The 27,504-nt window shown below is 38.3% G+C and overlaps 1 protein-coding gene and 1 long non-coding RNA gene across 11 annotated transcripts in view; one reads left to right on the top strand and one right to left on the bottom strand.

Moving 5' to 3' along the window:
- LOC105676570 (forkhead box P) overlaps positions 1 to 27,504 on the top strand; it is a 286,205-nt gene that overhangs the window by 61,396 nt on the left and 197,305 nt on the right. The gene's annotated exons all lie outside the window — the stretch shown is intronic.
- On the bottom strand, positions 15,859 to 18,707 carry LOC136999940 (uncharacterized). 2 transcript variants are annotated; one of them, XR_010890248.1, is made up of 2 exons: positions 18,594 to 18,707; positions 15,859 to 17,507 (listed from the first exon to the last, which is right to left on the bottom strand). It is a non-coding gene; the product is annotated as an uncharacterized lncRNA (long non-coding RNA). The 2 variants fall into 2 exon arrangements; XR_010890247.1 differs by lacking the exon at positions 18,594 to 18,707 and adding an exon at positions 17,869 to 18,298.

A 27,504-nucleotide genomic window follows, 5' to 3' on the forward strand; every position in this document is an offset into this window, starting at 1 on the left:
GAACGGCAATAACCTCGACGATAAAGCATTAACCGCGGCTGTGTTATGCCCGACGACTTTTAATTAAATATTATAGATATCAATTCCAATTTTCAATCATGTAATTAAAGTTGAATAATAAGTATATAGTTGTATTGCAGACGTATTGTTCCACGCGTTGTGATTTTGCTTCTCATATGATATACTCTTCTCCGTTTATCTCTTTATAATTAATAAAACTTTTGGCACTGCGAATTAACGAATATTACTTTTAATAGCTAATTGTGCTGATAATATTTAAAAAAATAAATAAAACCTGCCAAAAAAGCAATAGCTATGTTAATAAGTTTGGTCTAAATTTGAACATTTTTTACACAACATTATACGTTTGCACTTAATAAGATAACTATTTCTCGCGTTTTCGTCATCAATAAAACAACGTAACGTATCTCTAAAAGCGCCCGATCAGATTTAAAGGTCGATATATTTAAGATGGATGATGTGTATTGATGCATGGTGTTATGTAGTATAATAAGAGAAAGGGAGAGAGAGAGAGAATTAGGTCACAGAATTTATAAATATACATTCTTAGCTATAATAATAGAATCATATAAATAAAGGCCGTATTGCCGTTTGTATCACGAACATATTGGATATATTGATATATTGATATATTGGAAATACAGTATTATTTTAGTAATATATTCGCGAGAATATTGTTGAACGAGAGAACAAATAAAATGGGCGAACGTTGACAGTTTTCCTTTAGTGGAAAAATCAATAATTACGTGATTTGTTTGTTATATTAAGACATCATATTGGAAAAATTATATTTTGTTAGTTAGGTTAAATGAATTTTTCTGAAATGAGGTTTCGATACGACATATACGAGTTATTTAATAAGAAAGAACGAAATATGGTTCTTGATTAAAAGTAACGTTTTTACTAATAATCACACACATACTCATATTTTTGCATAAGACATCATTTCTCATTGCTATAATTATATGAGCTTTTGCGAAAAATTTTCTTAGTTGATTCTGTAAATCTCATTTTTTTTTTAAATCAATTCAAGAAATGCTATTTATGCGAGGCATTCAAAATATTCAGGTCTAATATGTAGATGTTTTTCAAAATATTTAGTTTAATTCAATGTCGAACTCGAATGTGCTTGTTGAAATTTCAACCGATCGTTCGGCACGATCTTTATTCGTAATGTTTATTAAAACATTCTTGAAATATTTCTGCGTGCGTTCGTTCGAATCATATAGAAAATGCGGTATACTTTCGCATTAACCTTCTACCATCAAAGCGGAAATTATAGATTTGCAAAAATTACAAGTTCTCTGATTAAAAAGAATTATATTCAATGAATGCTTTTTTTCATTTACAAAAGAGTTCGTAACATAGTAAATTGGTGATTTAAGTTGAAAGCTCTAGTTGAATTTTAGTTGTTACCGACAAAAGTTCAACTTTGGTCGAAGCAGCGCAAGAAAAAAAAGTCCACGAGTAAGAAGTCAGTCGTGCATGGAAATCGCCTGCGCCACATGTCATATCGATAATCGTCGGTCTTTCTGTATAGGAGACCGACAGGGGTTGTGGGGTCGCACATGGGACACGCAATCTCGTCACCGCACTGTGCTGGGCATTGTTTATTATTCGTAGCACATGTGCAAGTTGCGCGAAATGCGGATAGTCGTGTAACGAGTCGTATTTTCTAGCGTGTTATACGCACGCCGGCAGTATTCGACGGTGTGTAGAACACGCACGTATCGAGCCGGCAAGCGCCGAACGTCCAGCGTTATGCTGATAACCGTATTTAAGAGGGCTTGCCAAGATCGCACACCTACCATAAGCTTTCCTCGCGCGTGTACATATAATTTACTTATTCGCGAATAGCGTCGCGCTCCTAAAAGTATCAATTCTTTTCGGCTCGATGTGTCAAATTATATAGAATGCACACGCGCGTGTGCGCGTGCACTATAAATTAAAGGAGCGGTAATAATAATTAGCGAACGATTTATGCATCTGTTATAAACTATCACTGAAATATTATTATACTAGTCTAAAAGTGTATGTATATTTAATTTATTAATTTATATAATTTACTAATTGTTCAGTCTTAAATACAGTTTTATGTTTTACTGATTACTTTAGTAAAACCTTTTTGCTTGCACTTTTTTTTTGCATTACTTTGATCAAAGTCGCACTTTTATCAAATCTACTTTTGTGGAATTTCCACAGTTGTGTGTGGATGTTTCCGAATAATGCAAAATCTTTTCTCATATGTTTATTTATGTTCTTAAATGTTATTTATTCTAGTTTTTGCTATATTATTTGCTATGCAAATGGATTTTTAAAAATATGCATACAACTATTTTGAATTATCAATACTGTAATATTGTACATTAGGAACATTACATACAGTAAAGTATATTTGCTTGCCGGATAGCTAATAAAATTAAATACTAGAGATACGAGGTATGTCAGCGGAGGAAACAGTTATGCCTAATGGTACGGACCGATAACGGTATTTAAACTAGGCTTAGCAACGCTCAACATCTGTTATGAGTTTTCTCTATATGAATATCGCTATTCTGTATCCTTGTCGTCATATATCTATTTCGCGAAAATTGTTGCATCATGTTGATTAATTTTCAGAATATCGCCGAGGCGATGGCTGTGTCGTTAAAAATTTAATTAATCTGAATACATAATATATACGAGCGCATGATTTTTCCTTATTCAAAAGATCTACATATGAAACGGATAGCGCATAAAATATAAATTGCATTCATAAGAAGCCAAAGAACGAGAAAGATAGAGAAAACAGGAAAGAGAGATAGTAATGTAGCGCCGTAAGTTAAAACAGTTGATTAAAGTCTCGCAAAGTGTGTAGTATAAAGTTATAGCGAAAGATATTGCAAACGCAAATTATTATGTTGTGGATCGTAAAACAAACAAGTATAAAATTATGAAGATATTTTACTTCACAAAAATAACTTTCAGTGACGATAGATATTTCTTTAATGAGAAAAGTTTGTCAACACTTTGTACGTTATGTCGCGTGCTAGGCATTCACTTCGCGCAAAGGGCATGCACATTTCCTAACAACAAATATTGTGTTTCTAGTCCGAGAAAGTCTTGAGGGATCGCCCGATACGAGCGATACGAAGGAAGAGAGGAAATAGATGGAGTGTGTGCACGTTTTTAAACGCACACACACACACACGCACGCTCTGACACACGCCCGCGTATTTTCTCGTAATCCGTAGCATTGCGTGTTTCGATAACGCTGTCGGCCGTTCGGCCGACAACAGTACTTTATGGTCTCGCACCTTCTCGCCTGTCTCGGTCTCTTCCTTTCAGTGCCGGTATCTTCACGTTTGCATTTACGTTAAGGTCACCGCCCACATGTTGTGCACCAACGTTACTTTACTATCGATGATCGGTGACGCGATACGCCGGTTTTACTATTATTACGAGCGTCTTAAGTCAAGCTTAAACTTTACGTCCTCGATAAAATCTCGTGGCATTAGGTGGCAAAATTAGCAACTCGAACGAATGGGTAACCTTGTAAATTCGCGATATACTGTTACGCGGAAAATTTACCACGATCCGTTCTAATCGCGAGAACGCGCCGCTGATCCTGTTCTTATCTGTACCTTCTCGTTATTTATTATTATTATTATCTTGTTATTACATTATTTTCTTCAAGTTTGAAACATTTAAAAGTTCTAAGATTCTAAAATTCTCAGGATACGTCAGAATTTGACTGAAAACGATTCAAAGTTGTTGAAATTCTCGGCATTTTTATATTTTCTATGCATTGCCATAGTTCGCAGAATCCTAGCAATCGTGGTATTGCCAGATCTTGAATCTTGAGAATTCAATTTTCCACATGTTTTAGCTCCTTTCGTAACAAATGACAATATTGCAAATATTTTTAAGACAAACATAATAGAAATAATTTATTAAAGGAATCGCATTTTTAATGGTGTAACGCGATCGTTTACCCGTACATTCCGCGTAATGCACAAAAATATTACATCGATGAGGGTGCACGCTGGCTTTATTATAAATCGTGGCTGTATTTAATCCGCAATATCGTATTCTACATACCTACCATGCTGGTGATGAATTCCTTGCATTACTGGCGTTCTGCCATCAAGTTATGTAACGCGTACGTGTGTCTGATGTGTAACATATTAACCGCCAACGATACGTTACGATAAATTAATGGTGCCTTTTAATATTTGGCCAGCCGTCGATAATACCGCTGCACCGAAAAATTCACATCGAAACGCACGCGACTCAACTATTTTTTTTTTTATTCTCAGTAAAGCGCGATCCGCGCAATTTTACGCCGCGCTTTCCGTCCTATTTATATGTATAATAAAAAGTGACGCGTTTTGTAAGATGTCATAAAATATTTTAGAATAATAATTTGTTATTAAATGTTTTTATGAAATCGCGTAATTGCACAAATTCAAGGGGGGAAAAAATAATAATAACAAAACTCACATCAATTGATTAAATTCTCAATACATAATAAAAGTAAGCGTGTGTTTGCTTCACTGATGTTTAAAAAGATGTTTAATTTAAAAGAAACGATGGAAAAAACAATTAGTTTGTTAAATTGACAGCGATTTTAGATGCAATAGTGTAAGCTGTAAGAGTATATCTTGTTGCAATATTGAAAGAGGCGATCAAAACAAAGGCGACATTAGTTCACACACGCACACACACACACACACACACACACACGTCCGTCAGTATTTAGTCATGCTCTCTAAACCATTCTAACTCCGATGCGATATGAGCACTTGTATCGATCGTAAACGCAGCATTGCTTGATACCATAAACCTACATCGGAACGTTTGGTTCCTGCATTAAGCACGCTGGTAGTCCTGTTATGTATTCATCCATCACAGCATTTGTACGAAAGCATTGATTTGTTATTGCTGACGTTACGATATGATAGTAGACAGTTGTTTTTAGTATTGCTGTACACTCAGAAAGCGTTAAATATTTACGTATTTACTCTGTATATAAAAAGTTTGATAAAAAATATAATTCATATTTTATAGTGTATTGTATTGAAACAAATATCTTTTTTTGGACGTTTATTACTTATCGAGAGAAAAATACGACAAATATTCCAGTGTAATATTATAAAGTTTTTTTTTCCAAACAACAATTATATTTGTATACATTAATTAAATGCTCGATCTGCCGTCGTGTATGAAATAATTCAGCACAGAATATACATTTTATTAGATTATATTTAATTACACGAACAATATGATAATATATGTCGAGTGCAACGGAGATAAATAGTTGATCCGGGTAATATCCAAGTCCGCATCTCGGACGTAAGCGACTATAAATACCGACTATCTTATGCACGGCGATGCCGCGATTGTATCATGTTGATTATAGTGTAACGCCGCAGCGCGGCCTGCATTTTGCTTTCCAATTCCGCGGCGCGGGAGCGATGCCGGTAGCTAAATAAAAAAGAGCGGCGGGAGCCTGGCAGCGAAAGTTCCCAGGTGATTGGTCGTGGGAAATATCACGGTTAGGAAGAGACTGATAAAGTGGATCGATGAGTCGATATATAACGGACGGGGGGTGAGGGAGGAGTATCGCGCGGCTAGTGTGAGAATTTATGCGGATATAAACAGACGAAAGTTTCGCGGGGGATATATGAATGGCGGCGCGACTCTCTCTCTCTCTCTCTCTCACTCTCTCTCTCTCCCGGCGCAACGCGTACGGAAAACAGAAAGAACAAACAGGACCACGCGTTGATCGCCAATATCGGAAAAATTAACGGGCAAAGAGCGGAGTGACAGGCCATTAAATTGAAATCAACGATCCGATCGAAGTCAGCGGGCGTCACTTGGCGAAAGTGCGCCGCGTCGTTTTTAATCGAGAGGGCGGTTGTTTAAATATAGACGGCTATAAGCCGTCGTGCTTCGTGTATCTCGCGATTGAAAACTTAGAAAATAGAATATTAAGCGTATTCTGTAATAGGTATATTGATTATTGAAGGGGTATGTGAAACGCCGGCGTGCGTGACACGCGTATCGCTTATACGATGAGAGAGAATAAAATGTATTGAACAAAAAAAGATATATTTTATATAAAATATAGTTATAGAGAAGAGAGAAAGAGAGAGAGAGAGAGAGCGCGCGCGCGCCTTTTTTACGTCACTGTTTTGCAGGACAAAATTAAATTGTGGAAAAATCAAAACTGTAATTTCCTTACTGCTCCATTAGCGAATTAGCTAAATCAGATTTAAAAAACTCAATAATATTACGTTCTTATCTGATTTTCAATCGACAAATTAATCAATCGGCGATGTAATCAAATCACTATTTAATTTACTTGTCAATTGATTAGTTACACTCGGCCACGCGCAAAACAAACTTAAAAACCATCGATTACTTTATTACCGTTAATCCAATGAATTCTTATGGCACGGAATGTAATCTTAATTGCACCGAATTCGAACTTTGACACTGAGCGATGCTGGCGATCGACAGTAGATCGGCATTGGGAACTGGATCGCGTACAAACGCGCACATTGCGCAAATGCACACCCTTCCCAACCCCTAATGCCAATGACCTGCTCGCTTATAGGCACAAAGTCCTAGCTATATTCGACCGTCTGTATGTTGCCTATTCTTAGCACGAAAAGCTCCATATGCATACTATATCCACGTACGTACCATATGCAAATCACACACACAAAAACACACACACACACATACACACACACACACACACACACACACTCTCTCTCTCTCTCTCTCTCTCTCTCTCTCTCTCTCTCTCTACGTATGCGATGCGCGAAAATACTTAGCTTTGCGAGAAGCCAATAATTGATGTAACGCGTGTTTACGTGACGGATGATTGATCAGTCTCAAAAATTCTCTAATTTGAAAATTACAGATTTATGATTTTTCGAAAAGCACAAGAGAGATAGCGGAATTAAAAATATATATGTTAAATAATCGTTCTGCAAGTCATATTACAAATTCGAATAAAACATTTTTTTCTTTGTAAGTAACAATTTTGTTAAGTATTATTTTGTGATTTAGTATTTTAAGGTTAAAGAAACACGCGTACGTAATATGTATATTAAGTAACAATTTTAGCTTAAAATCACTGCGCGAAACTGAGCGTAGCGTGTATAGTGCGAGCCGTGCCGTAATACATACATTCTTTTCTGCTCATGTTGCTAAATTTGTCCGCATTTCATATTCACCGCTTGCTTATATCATTCGTCAGCCATAAATTTTGATAGCACTGTATTTCCGAAAATATTATAATAATATTATAATCTACTTAACGTAGTTTTTCTGTGTGATAAGATTATTTAGAAATTAAAAATAATAATTTTAAGAATAAAAATGGCACTATATATAAAAAAAATATTGTAGAAGATAGACGTTGCTAATAAAATAGAATATTGCCTTACAATTATAATTTTCGCATTTTATTTTGTTCTTAAGTAAACAACTTTTATTGTAGTTTTATGTATTTATATATTTACATGTGTGAATAACATCTGAGATGGCCATAAAATTTTTATATTTGCAATTAAAAAATAGTAGAGTGGAAATTGTTTTGTGTTACATTCTTTTGTTTTTAGACATTATTTTTATTTTGCAAAATAAATCAGATATTTATAATAACAGGTATTTTAGAGTGTTGAAAGTTCAGCCACATGTTAAATCTAAATGTTGTTGAATAGATTTAAATGTTTAAATAGCGCTAAATAAAACTCAAATATATAATTCTAAATCCAAATATATAATTCTAAATCCAAGATCAAAATGTTCGTTTTATGTTAAGCTTAATGATTTAATTTTTTATTTTGTGTTATCTTTTTAACACGACTTTTTTAAGAATGGAGAAGACATTTTGGAGAAGACGAGAAAAATTGGAATAAAATCTTTGTATTTAAAATAAAAAACAAGAAATAGTACACATTTTTTTGCAAAGAAACATAAATATTTTATTGATTTGTCGAGTTTGTGGAATTGGCGGATGAGTTTTAACGTCGCGTTGTTCACTGTTTCTCGTTTCATGCGAGTTACGAAACATCGCGAAATCGTCGGACGTTGCCGCGCATCATTACGCGCGTTACAATCACGTTTCGCGGTTCATGAAAGACGGCGGTCGTAAGTTACACAGGCAGCAGGAAGAGAACCGTCAGGGCCATTTGATAAGCAACCGTGTTCATTATTGCACATTAGCCCAGTTATCGTCACGTCCTCTCTTTACCTCCTACTGGCTCACCATGTCTTTGCTACGTTCAGCGGCGCAAACGCGAATTCTACGCTGCGCTTGGTATGCGTTAATTGGCACGTGTGTCATAACACACACTGCACGGTATTTTTCTCATCTAATTATTTGCGTCTATAGTATTTCGCATCTGTGTTCCTGCTATTTAGACATCTACGTGTTTAGACAATTTAAAGAGGAAGTTAATACTACAATATACTCATTGTAGAATAACAGAATGTTAGAATATCCATTTCAAATTCGATTTTACTTTTTAATATAGTAGAAACGTTGTTTTCAAAGAAATCACAAGAATTATTTGAATATAATTAACGCAGAATCACAAGTGTTATTTTAAAATTTTTCTAATTATATATTACAAATTTATTTTGTGTGGTTTTTACAAAAATGGAATTAATTTGTTCTATGGTATTTTAAACGCACTAATAGATTATAATGTTATATTTTTTATGTAATGATAAATTAGGTTTTTCTAAAAAAACTAGCCAAAAGCTAGTTTTTTTTTCTGAATTAATGCGTAACTACAATCATTTAATTCCTCGCAATACTTATGAGATTAGGAGTCACGCGCGACGATAGCCTTACTCGGAAAAAGGGCCGTTGGCCGTATATCTGCGCTATGCCGGAAACCCGAATTAAAAAAGGAGACATAACAAAGAGTCCTTTCTTTGTAGGTCTTCCACTTTTCTTTCCAGAATCTCCATGAAAGGTGGAACGCCGTTAGCTCCGTCTCTCTCTCTCTTTCTCTCTGTCATAAATTTGTTTTTCGTTCACGATTTACTTCTACGCAATGATAGATGCGTTGCAGAGTAATTTAAGAAATTATAAGGCTGTCTAAGAACACGACTGTTTTATACAAAAATTTTTAGTAGAAGCATTTCAATATTTAGGACGATTTAAATTTTCCGAATGTAACCTTCCGAGTCGAGTTTCAGGTGGAGTATCTAAATACATAATTAGAAGTGAGAAGTGAGAAATATTTAGTTACGACGCAAGTATGAGACCTTAGATTCCAATTAGCATAATCCATGTGCAACCGCTCTTTATCGCGTTGGCAAAGTGGTCTCCACACGTCACACCCGATTAAGTGGCCGTCAACAAGTGCACTACGACTTGTATAATTTCAGTCACAATACCTTTGGAATATGAAGCTAACTCAAAATAAAACACATAAGATAAGAAATATTCCGTATGTAATAAAGCACAATTTATTTTACCGTCTTATTAAATCGTGTACAACATTTTAGTTATAAATCTACTAACTTGTACTCATAAATTTTTAATAACTTACAATTGTGCAACGTAATCATGTTTATCTTTTTAATTTAATTAAGAAATTTTGTACTTTGTATGAAGAAAATTAACAAAATAGACAGTTTATTTGCGCGATTACATCTTGTAATTAATTTTTATTTAAAAAAACCACCAGTCCTCACGCGCGCAATAATGTGTTGTTGTGTTTGATTAAACTCACCAAGATTCGCGAAGCACTTAGATTTATCTGCACATATGATTTTACGTAGCTCGCATTTGATGCTCTTGGAAAACGAGTCTCCCGCTTCTTGAGAGTTTCCGTGAGAGTCAATAATGTACACACGCTAAAAAGGGTTGTCGCAGGGAGTGTGCCGGGAAACGCCGCATTTAATGAAAACAATCCTAGTTTATAATCCACAATAAGTCTCGCGGCGCCGTTCCCGTCGTCGCCGAATTCTCTCACCTCGATTCGAGGCGGTGGAAGGCCCGGAAGGGGGTCTCGCCTTGACTCTTAGGACAAGCGAATTGGCGGGTACGTTCCACGAAATGACGTGAGCTGGGAGAATGGGTTAACGCGCGCGCGACCTCGGGAAGGGTTGAAGAACTCATGGTACACACGCACGCGGGAGAAGAGAAACGGTGTGACGCGGTGAAGAAGGATGGCGACGAGAAGTACGACTGTCACGCAAAATGAGGTGCACGGTGGCGAAGAGGCGAGACGCGGGTGGCGCGAGCCCCTTTTCGGAGACTATTAGCAGTTTAGGTTCTATAAAAGCCTTCTAATTGTACATGAAATTTGCTCAGAGACAGAAGGAGAGAGAGAGCGCGCAAAAGAGAGAGAGAGAGAGGGGGTGGGGGGGGAGTAAGAGGGAGAGTATAAGAGAGGAAAGAAGGAGGGAGCACGTGACGGAAGGGGTTGATGGCGAAGAAGGAACAGAGTCGGTTCATTCCTCGGGCGATTGTTAATTTGCCACGCGAGCACATTACGGTCGTTTGGTCGTCCCTGCAAACAGAAATGAGAAAAGTCGGGGATGGTTTCGTAGCTTTATAGTGAATATGGATGTCGCCCGGTGTCTTATTGTCAGCGCAATGAAGGGAGAATGAGAGTCAATGAACTCTGAATCTCTTGCGAATGGGAAGAGGGTTTGAAGTATTACCTATTAATGCGAGGAGCCACATAACTCATTAAAACTTTAACTGATTTAGGAAATAAGAGAAAACTATTATTATGATATTATACAACCATGAGTCTTTTCACAAAATATTATTTTATAAAATTAGCGCGCTGTAATTACAAATATTGATCAAACATCGAAATGCATTTTAGCTATTGTAGATTTGTTTCAGTAATATTTTAAATTTGATATACTAACTATGATATCAGTTATGCTAAAATAACATAATAATACAGAAGGTGAAGTCTTTTATTACATCAACATAGACCATCCATTTTGTAGCAGATGCATTTGTACTAGATCGATACCAGACGTAACGATAAATAATCGTATTGGCTTTGTAAAAGTAATGTTATCTCTCTATTGGACAAAGTAATAATACAGCGTACAGTTTTTTTACAACAATCTATTTTTTATTTCATCTAATATTACTCTGTATAAACTGTTTCAAGATTGATTAAAATTTTGCTTTTTTTTATACGAGTGGCGTGTACAGGTGTGTGAATAATAAAATTTCTGTCGGTCATTATCGTTAAGGGACTTGGCATTGGATCTCGGCGAGAATTTGTCGAGCACGATGGGCGAAAGAAAAGGCGCGCTGCGGATTCAGATTTTTCATTAAGGAGACGTCGACTCAGCTATCCGGTTGCTCCCTCCCCTGTAGGGGGTGCGGAAGCGGGAACCAACAGGCAATGGCACCAAAGGGGGGGATAGCCCCTGCATAGCCTCGCGGTATAATATGGTGGATTAATACGCGCAAAATCTGCCACCTAAAAGTTATTAATGACTGTCGCGGCGCTGCCTTGTTCGGCGACGCGTCAAAGATTTTATAAAGGAGGGATTCCGACCCTCTGGACCACCCGACGACGTGCCTCGTCCATTCCCCAGACCGTCGAAAGAAAGACAGTTGAGAAGTCGATGCTGCTCTATTGAGAAAACCGTGTTTTGTATTTGACATCTTATTTATTTATCAAAATTTTATCGGAGAAGTACGAGAACACATATGAGTAAATTATTACAATTGAATTTTCTAATTGATTGATGTGCAAGTTGTTAATTGAGAAACGTAATAACGCGCGCGTGTATGCAAGTTGACAAAAGCGCTGGCTTGAATCTTTACGAACATTGTTTTATAACGAACAAGATTCACGTGTCGCATATTCCGAGTGATCAATATGCGATTTCCAGATTATTAGTAACTCTTGATGAATTTCTTGATACAAGTAGCTGTGAATAATGATGGCGTCAACGGCGATCAGCGCGGTTGTCGAACGAAATCGACCGGGTGGCCGACTGACAGAAATACGCATCGTTTTCATTTTTAATCTTATCGTCGACATGGAAAGTCTATTAGAGCTGGTATCTGGCCACGCATATTTTTGACTCATCGGGCGACGAGCATGCGCCCCGACATCTAGTCGACATATTCGATTGCAGGGCAGCTTTTGATATCGTATTATTTAATACAGTTTGTGAATTCCGGAATAAACGGGAAATGTAATTTTACGCACGTTGGGCAGGACGCCGAATAAATGTTCAGCATTGATGGAATCTAGAAGGGGTTGCAAATTGATGTAATCGATATGTCGATTATTGATAAAGACAATTGATACAAGGCGTTTCTTCAATATAGAAAATTTTATCGACAGTTTTTCTAATACTAATAAATTATCGAGAGAATAAGATTTCTTATTTTAAACATTATATACATAGTTTAAACATTATATACAATGTAACACGCTTGTGTTGGATTTCCAGAGTTTTCTATAATCTACGTTCTTTCAGACTTTTTAAAAAAATTATTTGTCCCATTAAAGCAATGAAAGAAAATAGTTTTATATTAATTATTGCACAAATATATAGAATTATGTGAAAGTGTAAAAATATATGTAATTCTACGTTGATTCATTATTCGCATAATATCTTTTGTAAATGATGAAGATACTCAATAATGTATTATAATACTTTTAAAATATGATGCGGTTGAAATGCAATCGAATAAACGTCAAAATAAATATTCGTTGAATCTGGTTCACGTCATGGCGAGACATATGTTACGAATTCATAAAATTTTTAAAAAACTGCCGTCTTTCGTAAGTAACGTGATCAATATCTAAATCAGTGCAATTGCATGGCGTTAAATAACGAATAAGCAGGACTGGCAATAAAGAAATTGGAAGAAAGAAGTGCTATGATGTGTGTCACTACACATGCATTCAATATTTAATAATATATTTGAAAAGAAAGTTTAACGGTCTGTAAAGTAAATTTATTTATATCCAAGCTGAAAACTATTTTACCAGACTCCGCAAAAAGTTTTTTGCCGTTTTTTTTAAAGCGTCTTGTTTACCTCGCTGTAATTCCTACGTATTTGTTTTGATGGAATCGTGATCTTTTTCAAAACATATTTGTTTTGGTTACAAAATAAGGCATTCAAAACTAATCCAGTTGCTATTACGTTAACGCAGTATTAAAATGGTAGATCGTGAAACAAGAATTCGGTCAGTATTGTTTTATGAGTTGAAACTCGGACTCAAAGTCACGGAAGTGGCCCGTAAAATACGACAGATGTTTGGTGGAGACGTCATTTCCGATTGGAAAGCACAATTTTGGTTCGGCAAATTTTGTTCGGGAGATGAATTCCTCTTAGACGACCCCAGTTAGGAAGGCCGGGAGTCGTAAATGACGATAAACTTCAAGAGTTAATCGAGTCCGATTCACGCGCCAAACCTGTTCAGAATTGAAACTCGATATATCAGAAAGTACCGCCAGGAACCATCCTCGTCATATAGGAATTACAGCGAGGTAAACAAGATGCTTTGAAAAAAACGACAGGACTTTTTGCAGGGTCTGATACTTTATTAGATACAGAATTTCATTTCTTTTTGTACGCTAGGTGTACTGAATTATATTATTTATCTATGAATACACATTTAAATTAATATATTCACATAGTTTCACAATGTTGCAATTATTTGACCTGACAATTGCATTGAATGCCTTAATGGAAAATCTGTGCTTGTAACAAGATGCTAGATTAAAATTCGGGATCGCGGCGAAAAAAAATGAGCGTGCCGCGTGCGAAACGGGGCAAAAGCCACCTCGCGATTTAAAGAGCACCCTCAAGTTATCCCCCGACTCATCCCCAGCAAGGAGATTGAACGTGAATGCCTGGGACGGAAAAAAGCCGACAGCGTAACAGAAACGATACGGAGTGCCTGACGAGGAGTCACGTTGGCGGCCGGGGCAGGATTTGCAAGGGGTTGCCAAAGGGGTCGAAACAGGGGGTGCAGATTTGAACAAGAGCTCGGTTGCTATGCAAATTGGAAAGATAATAATCGATTGTCGGAGGATGGTTGCGTTGATGGGCTCGCGGATGAGCGCGGCACCACCTCCCCACCTGGAAAACACGCCGATCTCCCTTGCCCCTCCCGCCCCTCTTTTTCGCTGGCCCCTCCGGCCCACCCCCGTATCGCCCATCCCGATCTCCCTCAAGGGAAATTATATAGTCTGCCCTCGACGTACCCCAGGCACCATAGACCGTCAAATACCTTACCTGTCCCGTCTGCATTCATTCCCTTTCGTGTCTCGTCCCTATATCGGTAGTCCGAGAGCCGGGATATGGACGCCGCGAATTTTTTGGACACCTTCGGCTCTGCTCGGATAATCGAGCGTCCAGCGGTTCATACGTCGCGCCAATATTTTCCTGCTTCAAGTTATTACGGATGTCTCAGTAGAGATGATTTAAGTCGTCGAAGGCCGTTAGACCGAATTGTATTATTACTGTTTGTTCGTTGTCAAATATGTGCGCATATGTTGGCTTACTAGATTTTTTTCATTATTTATTTTATTTTAATCTATTATTGTTTTCAATGTGTTATTTTAGTTTATCTCAATATTCTTATTTGTTAATATCTGGTATTATTTTAATATGTTTTTCAATTTAATAATATATATTTCTTGAAGAACATATTTATTTTTACGACGTATTTATTTTTGAGATTTTATAAAGGTCTGGCCTTATAAATATTATCCGAAGCAAGAGCACAAGAAATTGTTTAAAAATACGTCCGCATAAATATTCTTGAATCATTACGTTGTTTTATTGGAGAGATATAAAACTCATTGCTTTTTATTTCATCTAAAAAAATTGTTATGTGCGTTACTTGATACATTGTATACTGTACGTCTATATATATTCTGCGTATTTATACATATATTACATACACAATAAATCACACCATGTGAAAAATGAAAAAAAGTCTTGGTGGAAATACTGAATAATTTACAGTATGATAATCGTGAATTTATTATCGCGTTGTCTGATCAAACGTTGATCGATTGCACAAGATTGTGCATATTCGATAATAGGCTTTCCGGTTTGTTGTGACGATTGCGTAGTCACTTTTGCGCAGGCTTGCTTACTGGAAAATTGGTAGGGTAAAATTGATTAATCAACTGGTGTAAAAAAAATGGAGAAAAATAAGGGGCAACGCAGACATTATGATAAATGATGTTTGTATCTTTTTAAATTCGCCGGAATAAACGGTGCTGTAATAAAATGAGCATTAGCTAGCAATGCGAGGGCGGATAGTGAGTAAGCGTTCACTAATTGAAGAAAGCTTCTGCGTATTAATCTTCTGTTCAATAGCAGTTCTTATATTCCGTTCCGCCATTGACCCAATTTCGCTAGCACTTGGACTACACATAAAATTATGGATTGCTTGTGATGCGCGATATGAATTTGATCGGAACGATGTTGTTCCATTACGAAAGAAATTTGATTCTGCTTTAGTATTTATTTTCTCTGATATTAAAATGAATTTCCTCGCACGATACAATTTATTTAATAACATAATCGGATAAAAATACAGTTAAATCAAAATAAATTTCAAAAAGTAGCAAATTGTAAAATGCAGTAAAATTTAATATTCTATGCAAAATTTAATTCTACAATAATGAGAAACATAATATAAAATGCTATTAATTAAAAGAATTAAACTAGTTGAAATTAATAATTGTTTTATATGGAAATATCTTGTAACACGATATCTGTTACAGTTTACATCACAAAAAAAAGAATATTTTAATATATCAATTATGCAGTATGCAGTACAATATATATCTTATACTTGCTTATTTTTATTTTGGAAAGTACATTTTCTTGTTAAATTGTTAGTAAATTAATGTGTCTAATTTCTTAAGTTAAACTAGGTTTGTGTAAAATAATTAACAGATATATTTTTTGTGTAAAATAAATACTTGTTTGATATGATTTGATGCTATATAATCGACAATAATGCTTTATAACAAATTTATTGCGAGTGCTGTCAGACACACACACACATCACACACACCACACATGCGCGCGCGCGCGCATACCGCTTGGACAATTAGCTCACTCATAAAAGTTTCGTTAGTGCGGCTTCGCTATTTGCTTCTGTCTATTTGTATTGGCGCAACTTGTTTGCGTATGTAAATTTGCAAGGTACGTCATCGACTGAAAACATCGCCTTTACGTTCAGCAATACAGAGTCAATTTTCTTAAATGCCATAAAATCATTTATGTTGTCATATCGATGAAAATTATGCTGTTCCTACGCATTTAACTAAATTGATGTCAACAACTTACAACTTTTTATGCAACTTAATGTTGCAATATAAACTAACAATAAAAAGTTTAACCTTAAGAAAATTATCTTTCGATAATAGTCACTTGGGATGAGTCATGCGTTGAACATAAGCTACAGGTGCAATTTCTTTCGAAAATATATATTCAATTTTGAGACTATGTACGTGAAATATTTTATTACATTAAAAGAATAACAAAATATCTGTAAAGAATAAGAAACAATGCTTTGAGAAATGATTTTAATGATAAATTTTGATGTATCGCAGAGACGACTTGGCAGAAATAAACTCTTCGAGTAGCTTTGGAAATGAGCCTCGCGTAAATACTTAGCCACTTGTACGGTACAGAAAATACATTCTCCTTCTCTCTTTAAAAACTTTCCGGGCCAACAGCACTCCTCCGAAGAGCACGGTCGTTTAACTCGTGCTCTCGATCTTGCGCAGAAAACGAGCGTCTCTCGGTGAGCGAGAAAATCCTTAACGAAACATCGGTGGGGCATATAAATTAAACAGCACTGTGACGAAGTGAGCGAGTAAGCGAGCGAGCAACAGGGATGATGTTTCGAGCGGAAAGCGACGTCGGGGGGAAGGGCGGTGGGTGCTTAAAAAAGTAGGTTGCAAATGAGCGGCGCGGGCGAGCGGCGGGGGGCAAACACGCGGCCAAACAAACGAAAGCGAGCGGAAAGAGAGACGGCGGTTGCGAGAGCGAAGAGGAACGCGAGTTTCGTGTTTGCGCATATTTCTCGTAATATTCTCTGTTTATCTCTATTGCCCCTTGTTTATCCAGTGTCCGTCCGTCCCGCACGACCGTGTGTCCGTCCTTCTATTTTCGTTTCTCCTTTTTCCTCCAGCTAGGTTCTTGCGTGCTCCGACTGTCGCCGTCGTTGTCGTCGTCGTCGTCGCTGTCGTCTTTGTAACCACCGTCCTTCTCCATTCCGCGGCAAGGTGCGCGCATTTGTTCGAACGTGCTTCTCCGTCGCTCCTAACACCGTCTCCTATATATTCCAAGCGATGTTTACGTTCGAGATAAAGCGAGGAACAAACAGCGGGCGTCGAGCTCTCATGGTCACCGTACAGTCCGTCATAGCAGTGCTGAAATGCGGTTGAGAAATCGAGGAAACGATCGCACGGCCGGAGCGATTTCTCACGTCATCCTAAAAAAATGGTTTAAATCAGTTTCAAGGTTCCACTGTGTGTGTGTGTGTGTGTGTGTGTGTGTGTTGCAACAGTAAGCAACAAGTTTAAGACAATAAAGACCAAACTAAATAAATCATTTTATGGTTTTTATGTTTGGCGGTATTATATTTGCGATTTAATTGAGCGAACGAGTTTGCTGATTCATTGTCACTGACAAATTATTGTGTTGTTTTATTTGTCCGTCGGCATCAATTATCTCGTTTGACCTTGTTACTTATCGTAATTTCAAGAAGGAGATATTCTCACAATTAACTTAACACACGCGCAACATGATTATCGGTTATTAGGAAATCGTGTATCTTCCAACAATTTTCTTACCATTTCCAGAAGCGCCGTTTAATACAGGCCGTTTAATAAAGAATCATTAGCGTGCGGTCAACAGCGAAGATACATCATTATCCACGCAAACAATACCAAGATCTCAATGGGTATGCAAATGCGCTTGGCACAGCCGGCGGTGCATCAAGAACTCGAGATCAGATTTTTTCCTGTTGCCGGCGGAGTTACGTTTCACCGACCGCGCGCCGCGAAAAAGCGCGCAACTCCGTCCGTATTATCGCCATTACACGCATTAATTTGCATCCGAAATTACCCCCTTGCAAACACTCCGTCTCGTGCGCGCGACATGTTATTACAGTCAAATGAAAGTCCGCGTGCATATCGCGTACCCGTCTCCGATAAATATCGGTTCGCTCACCCCGCGCTCCCCGGGTCGCGCGCTAGAACTTGTACACAACGAATGACGAATTACGAATATCTATTTCAAAATTTTCGCGATAAAACATCGCGTCCTGCCGCTTCCTCGCGCGGAATCCAGACTGTCCGGGGTGTTGGCGGATCTCGAACGAGCGATTTACAGGTCACATCTAACATTCGCCTCTCGTGCAGCCTCGTGTAAGTGGAAAAAAATAGCGAGATATATTCGCGAATCAGTATTACATTATACCGGAACAAATATATTGCGTACGGGTGTACGATTGCGCGAGAGACAGAGAGATCGGTGTGTAATTTCGTTGCATCCGCGCCTGTATCGCGTGACCTACCTTGTTATTCTTCGTTCTACGTCGTCCGCCGTGCAAGTCCATCATCCCTCGAGAGAGAAAGAGAGAGGACAGGGATAACGTAGGGGTGAAAAGAGGGATGGCGGGCGGAGGGCAAAAGGGTGCGCGCGAGCGCATAAACGACGACGAGCGACGTCGGGGACGACGCCGGAGCTGATCAGAGAGAGAGAGAGAGAGAGAGAGAGAGAGAGCAAGAGAGAGAAAGAGTGGAAGAGAGAGAGAAAGGGAGGGGGAGGAAGAGAGGGAGAGAGAGAGAGAGAGAACAGAGCCGCGTGCGCGGCCGATTCTTCGTATGCTGGAAAAAAAGAAGAAAAAAAGGAAAGAGAGACGAGTAAGCGGCGCCGAGCCATGGCGCAACGCTGATACGTTACAACGATTGTTTCTCCACATCTGGAGAGGCGATACGATAAAATCGATCTTCTAACGATCGGACTATTGATCACGTAAACAGGCGCGCGCGCCGGTTCACATCGCGAAGAAAAGCCGCCAATGAAGCCCCGCAGCGTGTTGTTCCAATGCATTTACAATAACGACGTTGTTTATCTGTCGGACGACAAACGACTGGCGGTTCCGCCCACCGCCCTCTCGTCCCCGTGACCTTTCCCCCGTACTGCCTCACCCGGTCTCCTGGTACGTGTAACCTTCCACTTTACCCCCGTCCTCCTTTGCCGTATTCAACGTTAACCCTCCGCCTCTTTACCCCATTCATCTCCGTCTATATCGTCACTCTCCGTCCATTCTGTGTATATATACAATCGTTATATATTAAACACCGCGTAAGCTCGACAGGCCGGCCGAGTTGCAAACAATCGTGATGCGCTCCCTATGGCGGCGTGTGCGTTTACGTCCTTACGCGCGGATCATCATCGGCAGATTTTTTAATGCAGTCGCTTTATAAACTATCCCGTTGTAAATTGTACAAAGAATGGGAAGAGAAAGTGAGTAGTACATGAGCGTATGTATTAATATCGTATTTTGCGGGATACCTTAATAATTCTTCGATATGACGATAGTTTATAAGAGAAACGTGATAAAAGATAATGGCTTCATGAATAAAATAATAATAAACAGCATACGTTCAATATTAGCTTCTTTGGGGAATAATAAGATTATAGATTTCTAACTTTGTGGTAAAAAATAATTTTCAGTTAATTCTTACGCATTACAAATAACTGTCATCTTTGTGTTTAATATTGGATATCGCGATTACTGATTCCGCTTTAAAGTTTAGAACTGTAGAATTCTAGACGGCACAAGTAATTGCTGTTGTAGGATGCACAGAATGCACAATAATTTCAACCGTTAAATGTTACAACACGTAACGTATGATGCAGTCAGAAAATAAAAAGAACGAATTTGTTGACTGCAGCCGCGACTCGTCGGCATCATGAAGTCGCAGGGGATCATGAGTGAGTAGGAAGATGGTAAGAGCCGGAGAACTTGTAACGAACTTCCGCAAACAGTTACGCGTGTGCACGTACGTGCACCGACGTTTAATACGAACAAGCGGCTCTCTCTTACCCTGCGCGACACGAGTATCGTCTGGCTGATGTAAAAAACATGTTGTGCGTTGCTTACATTGCGACTCTTCTTATTCCCGTAGGGTTTAACGGTAGTAGATGCGAAGTCTGCGAGGATGAGACTGCTTGCACCGGGTTAGCATTGTTTTGCGCGACGATCACTCAGACCTTTCGTTAAAAGGCCCGCTGACGTCGTCGACGAGCGTCTACCAACGTCAATAACGCATGAAGCCAAATTGAAAAATTATCACACCAAAGCGGGCTGGCTCGCTGTTTAGAGAGAGGGTGGCCTCGGGCCAAAGATCAGTATACGTGCGCATAGTTTGATTCCCCGTGCGGAAAGGATCTATAATCTCCGGACAAACATCTTTGCACGCCTGGACAATCCTGTTTGTTCGTAGAAAATTACCATTTACTTTTCATAACATTTTTGCATACGATGAGTCAAGATTAGTGATGAGTCTTTAAAGATATATTTTTGATCATTATTAATTTACAAAAGAAATAAATTGATAAAACAAGTTATAGAAAGGATATTATGTACTCGCACGTTTTTATACAAAAAATTTAATTTGTTAATTTATATCATACATATATAAATAAAGGGACTTGTTATGTGTACAAAAGTAGAAAATAAACCGAGTCGAATGTCTGGATAAAAGTTGAATGAAGCGTGCGCTTTATTGGAATATTCTATGCAAGTGGATACTTATTTAATAGCTATTTTCAGTCGAAATGCATTTTTGAACAAACTGCTTAATCTATTTAGAAGACGCAGTCTTGCAAATGTAACTTGCATGAATTTAGGGATTGCGACTATTTTTTGTGTATCACCATGTTTTATTTGAAACCCAGTCTTTTCTATTTAATTTTTCAGTTCTCTCCAATGATACTCTTAGTATTTAATGCGTGAGTTGATACAAAAGCTATAATTTTCTCATGCCATAGTTTATCTAATTTTCCAACGTTAAAAGCAAGTCAAGTTATATAAAGTGATTTAGAAGTTGAAACAAAACGTACAGATTTATAATTAGTCATAACGTCGTCATAACATCGTCGTAACGTCGTCATAATGTCGCACATTCGGAAAATACTTTCTTCAATATGAATATAACTTGCGAATACGCGCTTCTTTAAGTTGCCGCATCTTCTTCGTTAGAAATTCTGATTTGATCGTCGATATTCCGTCAACATCTGTTTGTAGATTCACGGTAGAACGTATCTGTGCTTATATATGCACTGTACGTCGGTATCGCCTGCAAGGATTGAGCACTGTGATATAGCTTAGTGCTTACATTATTAATTCCACGTGTCGGTGTGTTGAATTGAACTCGCTTACTAAACCGGTTGTAGCGTAACGATTTTACCTAGTTTCTCGCTGATCTCGGTCTTTGCGTATGCACTCACAATTAGGATCACCTTTAAAACGGGTCAAGACGTACGGGTCAGAATTCCTTTCCGTGACTCTGAAATTTATCACGCCATCGGTGTTTCAGTGTTTAGCTAAATACTTTTGCATTCTCCGCAAACTTTTCCAGCCAATTAAGTTCTCGCCGGGCGTGTAAACATCCATCAAATTGTGAACTAAATATGAATCTCCGGAAATAAACTATTTGCGGCTCGAAAATTGCTCAAGAATAAGTCGTGCTTGTTTTATTCAAGATTCTTTCAAGATTCGGAATTAATCGTGTAATACGTCAGAAACAAAACAATTAAGTATTGAATTAGGAGAGTGTTTTCTGAAAATGTATAGAAAATATAGCACACAGGCTCGTTACATTTATGTAAATTTATAACGATTAGTTGTTACATATTGTTAAAGAGATAAAAATTACAATACTATCCGCTACAATAGTAGAGTAATTCGGCTTTAACGACAACTATCTCATAATGCCAAATTATTCGCAGTATCAGGTTAATGGATTGAAATGTTTCTTCCGACAAACAATGATAAATGGATAAAGCAGCTGACGACGAAGCGGCTTTAATCATGCCGAAAGACGTGCCCGGGCGATCAGCGGCCGTTCTCGCGACGGTGTACAATGGTATACAACATTCGCACACACGGAGTGAGCGCGCGAATAAATAGCACATAACGGTTGTAGGTGTGCGCGATGCGTTGGAGAAAAGCTACTTTACGAGGGTGGCAGGTCTGATCGTCGGTCTGCCCGTTTTCTTGCCGGCGAATAATTAGAGCCGATAAGTCACAGCGCAACACCCTGCCGCGCGGGGATGAGGCGCACCGATGGGGACCGGCGGGGCTCGGGGGAGCCGTGAGTGAAGTTGAAAGTTAGAATCGCGAGGGCTGGGACGGGGGAGAGGGGTCGGGAAATCGCGTGCCGATGCCCCATTACACGGACAGACTTAGCTTCACCCATAGTCGCGGTTCCTACTTTCGAGTTACCGGCTTGCGAGAGCGAGAGCCACCCTCGGAGCGCATCCCCGTCACTCCGCGCCGCCCTGCCGCCGCCATCGGCGGTAGATACCCTCCACTCGTCCGCGCCACCAACACTGTTGTTATTTAGGGTAATTTCGACTTTCCGATACCCGTTATGCAAGCGTGATTTCGAGGCCGCTTGTGATCGATCGCGCGCCACTCAGGAAAGGCTTTCGATAACGGACTTGGATTTCACACGGAAATTTCCCACGCTGCAATTATATTTCGAGTCAAATTTTCGGACGGCCTGTGTGTGTTGCTTTCTCGATATGTACTTGGATCATCGGATATGTGTTCAAATCAAATTGTACGTCACGCTTGTCAGAAATCAAGCACACGATACTTGGCGATATTACATTTTATATGCATTAAGAAAGTAATTGAATAAATAGATAAATACAATATCGATCAATGTTACTTATCGAATATTCAACGAGAAAAATGAAATACGTATCAAGAAATGTAACTTTAGCTTATTGTATAATGTATTCTGAAAATTGAAGAAGCGCGCGCGCGCGCGCTAATTTATATAAAATTCATGTGGACACAAATGCAGAAATTGAATTCGATTAAACTGTTGCACGGCGATTTTACGTTCATCTCAATTTGTCACGTCAATCCATCTTACGTCGACATATGATATTTTCTACTTAATCTACATTAAACATGTGTGCCCGATATACAGGCACTTGCCGAGTACATTGACTTCTGACATGGGAAATTTCTGACGTATTTGAATTACGTAAATTATGCAAGAGTAAGCCGGTAATTTTTCGATATTATTCTATGGTCGGTTTTTTTACATATCGACGTAAGCTTGTCCGAGCACACTCGCGATATTACGGCTGTCCTTTATAGCGATGCACGACGGCACGGGAATATTGAGCGATTACGAATTTAGATATGTCATTCTGGGTTATTCCGTAATCAATAATTTAGATGTATTGTAGCGTTGTGTTGAAAAGTACGACCAAGTACCGCGAAACGTGGTTACATATGTGTGGAAGGACACATCGTAGCAATTTAGCGCAATTGTTCGAGCAACTTCAGAAATGTAACTTTGTATTTGATGTGTCGTAACTACTTTCGACCTATACATCTTGCATTCGTTAAAAGTTGTGTATCGGCATATGCGATCAATTTTTTAGTATTTTTGCTCCTGCATTCCGAGAAATTAAAGAAACCGTTAAAGTTGCAGTTGCATTTTCAATATTTTATACACATTTTTCTAAAAATATCCAAATTATTGGAAGCATTTGAAAATGCAATACACTATTTCTTGAGAGAGAAATGCTAATGATATTTTTATTTAAGAAATTATATTTTAGAAATATCAATTTTATACAGATACATTTTGCTACATGTACCAGTTATATTAAATAATTACAAGATTTTTAATAATAAATTTATATCATCGACAAAACAGATTCGACAGAAATATGATAATAATAAATTATTTAATTTACTGAAAAAATATAGTAAAATGATAATATTGACGATATTAAAAAATCTGATTTCTCTAAAACTTTTATATTTGACGGTTGTGACACATTTTAGAATTTAGATTTTTAAAGAGGGGCAAGGATATTAACCAATTAAAACAATTGATATTTTTTCATCCATCTCGTTAACTTTTATTGTTACGAGGGCTTGAAAACAATTAAAAAGTACTAAAAAAACATGAAACATTTTAACGCGGTAGCTGAAAATGTCAAAACTCGGCGATAGCTTGATTTTATGTGTTATCACGCGAGACCGAAGATTTTTCCGCGGGGGGTCTATCTCGGCGGATGGACAATAGACGCAGAAAGGAGTTTTTCACGCCGCTATTTTTAACGCCCGGAGCTTTCTGGCGGCGAAAAAGTGCGGAGAGGAAAGCCCGACGCGTTTGACCACGTGCCGGACACGGATGAGTTATTTTGATATCGGGACTTCATACCCCATTAGGTCGGCTTGACGATTATTTCGGAAGCGGGACAGGACAATACCTTGACAATACTCCGGCCGGTGCTTTCGTTCGATCGCCTTCCACTACCCCTCATCGTCACTCTCTTTATCCACCTTCATTTTCCAACCCCCGCGCGGCACTTTTTGCCGAATAACAGCGAATGCTTTGAAAGGCTGATTTCTGCTGTTACCGTTGTCCACTTTGATCGAGCGACGATTACAAACATATCGCCAAACAAACGTGGCGCCCACGCGTACCAGTCAAATAGGTTTGATTTTTTCTACATACTCGAGACGCGCGGGTTATTATTATCTTCTAAATTTTATTAAACGTATGGCAAGTAAAGATGTGAGAAAATATTGCACTTGAACGCACAACTAAGGTCGTAACTTGTTATAAATTGTTACAATGTTATGCTTATATGAATATATGTATGTGTATAAAAACATAATAACATCCGGCATTATGTTCCTGTAATAAATAATATAAAAATAAAATATAATAAATAATATGATTATAAATAAGTGGAAAAATCAATGCATGTTTAAATAATAAAATTACAGACATTAAAATATTGTATGCACATATCATATTTATCAAAATCGTTTTCATTGGTAAACGAAATTCCATAATGAATGACATGCATTAATAAAAATTTGATGAAAACGAGCACATGCGTCATTAAATATTTCTTAATAAATCCAAATAAATATCTTTATTTGCAAAAGCGAGTTTATGCGGATTCGCTGATGGCAATGTCGCTCCTGTCCTCTGTGTTATGTGACTGTGTCACATGTAAAAGAGAGTTACGCGGAGGTTATATTTTAACGGAAAAATTGGAAAATTTTTCCCTCAATTTTATCGTTACAGAGATTATGCTTTTTTCGGGGCTTATTCCCAGTGCCAATATTTACTCGTTTATAATATACATCGAAGCGAAAATGCTTTGGCCGGATGTGAATCTATTCAAAAATTTAGTCGCAGTAAATAAATATTTGTTTATCTCAACTCAAATATATTTCGAAAAATGAGATACGCAGTAGCAGCAAGCATTTTTTATTTGTCTGAAATATTTATCGCTGAACGAATATGTAATTTCTACGACGATATTCGATAACCAAACCGTATTTATATTAAACAAAAATTAATTTTTATTTGCCGAGACTGAACCTTTTTATGTTAAAAAAATAATCTGTTTGTATAACAATCATAATTGAAGATACTGCGATAAAAATTATATAGAAAACAACTACACGAACGCATAAAAAACATTTATATTAATACATTTAACTGTTAATACAGAGAATACTTAACACTCGCTATATGGAGAAGCACACAGTTGAGTCTGTTTTTTTAACGCTCCCCAATTCTTCTCACGTATATTTTCCACGTATGTAATCCGTGTCTTCTTTCATGTTTCTTCTCGCTCTCTCACTGTGTCTTTGCGGCAGAAGAAGAAACAGGAAAACCAACAGCAACAAACGGGCGCGCAATGCGGCACCTTCTCCAACGCGCGCGAAACGTTAAACAATAAACACTATACGTTGTATACACAACGATTTAAACGCGAGCTCGCAATAGCCGGAAGCGTTTTGCGCTGTTTTTCGACGGCGGGCATATCGCAATAATCCTCTTTTCCGGAACAACATAATAAGCGGTAACGTAAACGCACCGCTCTCGTTTCGCTGCGCGACCAGGTGGCGGAGGAAAGGCGGGAGGGTGATGGCCACGACAGAGGCCACGGAATTTTTTCGGAGGAGGGAGAGAGAGAGAGAGAGGGGCGTTCAGGCGAATTGAACTAACAAGGTCCCCGAGGGCAGTTTACGCCCGATGTCCCAGTAAACCCCAAACTCGGGGGATGATCGTTTGACAGCTTACGCCGCATAACCGAGTGTCTATAAATCCGCTTCTATGCCAGGCTCATTGTTTCTCTAGCGCCACATCCTTGCTTTATTTCGTTCGGTGTAATAACGGTTCATGTTTTTCACGAAAATTATTGCACCGCTTTAATTAGTCGAAATCTACACAAATCTGTTACAAACATAAAATGCCTTGCGTTAATAGTTTTATTGACTATTAGATCCGCTTGTTAGATTTATCAATTGCATTTAAAGATAATAGATATATAGGTATTTATTAAAACTTTAAACAATTTTTTTTTGCAATCACAAATTTCACGCAATACTCACGCAGTCTCATCACCAAATGAATAAATTACAAGTTTTCGGAATTAGAGCGTATTCTTGATGCATTGCTTTGTCAACTCCCGCTTCGCTTCTGTTTCGTCACGGCGGTTCGGCGAGTCTCTCTTCGAAAGCCACGTGACGGTGATCAACTCGGGGAACATCCTTGTCGGATGTCTCAACAGTTCTTACGCAGTCCGCTTAGGGGTATTGCTCCGGCCGCAAAGCGCCAGTGAGAAATGGCGGACATAGATCCTCCGCATCTCAAGTAGAGAGTGCGTCTTGTGGCAACGACCGAATGACCATTTGTTAAGCTCCGCCGCTCCGCTGTCATCTGTCCGCCATCAGCCGGGAAAACAGCTTGCTACAGCAGCCCTTGCGCAGTCGATCGTCCTCGCTTTTTGCCGCGTTTCCACTGACGTGAAAACTGTCCCGGGAGAGAACTTGTCGTTGCGATGATAACCCCGCGTAATATCACATCTCGCGTCTTAAATACTTTTAAGACCGTAAATAATATACCTCGCTATGCTAACGCGATGCTGATAAATTGTTTTTTCTCGCGTCATTTTGTTCCGTCTCTCGTGTCTGTTGCTCGATACGGTTTCTAGATATATTTAAATAGATTTATATTTCTCTTTCATCGATTTATTTCTCCTTTTTCTTTTAATTCTTTAAATGTCGCGTAACAAGTTCGGAAATGAACAATATGTTTTGCGAGTGGGCCTTTTTTTCAAATAGATTTGCACTTCACGTTAAATGAACTACATATCGCGTTACTTACACAAATTTGCAACGGGCAGCGTGC

This window comes from Linepithema humile, chromosome 5 (genome assembly GCF_040581485.1).
Source record: "Linepithema humile isolate Giens D197 chromosome 5, Lhum_UNIL_v1.0, whole genome shotgun sequence".
Lineage (NCBI taxonomy): Eukaryota > Metazoa > Arthropoda > Insecta > Hymenoptera > Formicidae > Linepithema > Linepithema humile.